Raw genomic sequence first — 1657 nt, 5'->3', positions numbered from 1 at the left:
CCCAGAGGAGGGAGAAAGGAAATAGTGTGGAATTTAAGTTGGGCCAGAATTTCCCCTATCATCTGTCTGGAATCATTAAATGTCAGGAGGTGTGGGACAAGGCAGAATGATAGCAAGGAAGTGGCCACTATGAGTAAGGCTGAGAAGAGGATACATAGCACAGGCAGGTGCTCGTTCAGAAGGGGAGCTGTCAAAAACAATTATCCCCAAATGATGCTGTTTTTAGTTGAGAATTTGAAGGAAGTGAACTTTCTTCAAGCCAGTTAATAAAATATTTAAAAGTTATTATATGATAACTTGAAAAAAATAATAAATTCTGATGAGGACAGTTGATCCTGAGACCTAGCCAATATTAAAGTTCTTGCCAAAGCAGCCCTGGCATTTGGCTTCATCACAAAGGCAATCCCGTAGATGCAGAAGCATCTGCTCTCCTACTTACTGCTTATGTTAAAATGAAAGCTATTCAATAAAATATTTATAAGTATTGCTTCCATGGGTGGCTGGATGGAAATAAAATGGCGAGAAACCAAATTTCTGATAAATATATGAATAGCCACTCAGTTGACCACTTTCCGACATGAACATCATTCATAATTCCTGGTTCTTTTTCAATACGTGCTTTTTTGTCCTAAAGTTGAAATAAAATTGTTCTAGATCTCTTAAGTGTCCAAAACAAATGAATTTTGTCAATATAGACAATAGCAATCAATTGTGTTTTTTTCCTCTTTAAAAATTCGATTAAACAGGTAAGAACAGATACCACACTTGATCTTAGCCAAAAGGCCAAGTAATTTAATCTTTTGTTAATTAATCGATTAAATATATATTTTGTGCCAGGTATTGTCATAGACTCTGTGGATAAGTAAACAAATGACTCTCCTAAAGTTTATCTGTAGGTAAAAAAGGAATAAAAAGGGGATTAAAAAAGAAAAAAAATATGCTTCTTTGTCACAGGCAAGGAGTCAGCCTAGTAGGATCTTGCCTTGAATCCAGTCTCAGCAGAGACAATTTTTTTTTTTTTTTTTAAGTAACCAAAAGCAGGGGCACCTGGATTGCTCAGTCCGTTAAAGGTCTATCTTTGGCTGGGGTCATGATCCTGGGGTCGTGGGATCCAGCCCTACATTTGCACTGAGCTTCCAGCTCAGTAGGGAGTCTGTTTTCCCTCTCCCTTCGCTCCTCTCCCCTCCTTGTGCATGCTCTCTCTTGTTCTCTCATATAAATAAATAACATCTTAAAAAAATAAAAAGTAACCTAAAACAATTTGGTTGCTTAATGCAGTCTCTTTTAAAAATATCAATAGACAGATTTCAATTTTAACATCACAAAATTTCTAAAATTTACTTTCTTCGGTTCTCTATGTCAAAACCTTTTGGGAGTATTTTCTTTTACTCTTTAACTCTTAAAAAAGAAGCATCTCTTCCCCCCTATATATACAGATTCTAAATACCTTTTCCCTCCCTCACTGCCTCAGTTATTTGTGGAATGGCTAATCTTATGCACTCTGGCTTCCTCATTTCTTGGGTGGTGAATCAAATAGTATGGTATTTTTTAAAGATTATTTATTTATTTGTCAGAGAGAGAGAGAGAGCGTGCACATAAGAAGGTGGCTCAGTCGGTTAAGCGTCTGTTTTTGGCTCAGGTCATGATCTCAGGGTCC

At 36.8% G+C, this 1657-nt stretch overlaps 1 pseudogene; it reads right to left on the bottom strand.

Annotated features, from left to right (window-relative positions):
- Window positions 1-660: 660 nt before the first annotated feature.
- LOC116864849 lies at window positions 661-792 on the bottom strand (annotated as a pseudogene).
- Between the last annotated feature and the right edge of the window lie 865 nt (window positions 793-1657).

This window comes from Lontra canadensis, unplaced genomic scaffold (genome assembly GCF_010015895.1).
Source record: "Lontra canadensis isolate GAN:19392208 unplaced genomic scaffold, GSC_riverotter_1.0 scaffold6, whole genome shotgun sequence".
Lineage (NCBI taxonomy): Eukaryota > Metazoa > Chordata > Mammalia > Carnivora > Mustelidae > Lontra > Lontra canadensis.
This window is presented reverse-complemented; position numbering and strand designations above follow the sequence as displayed.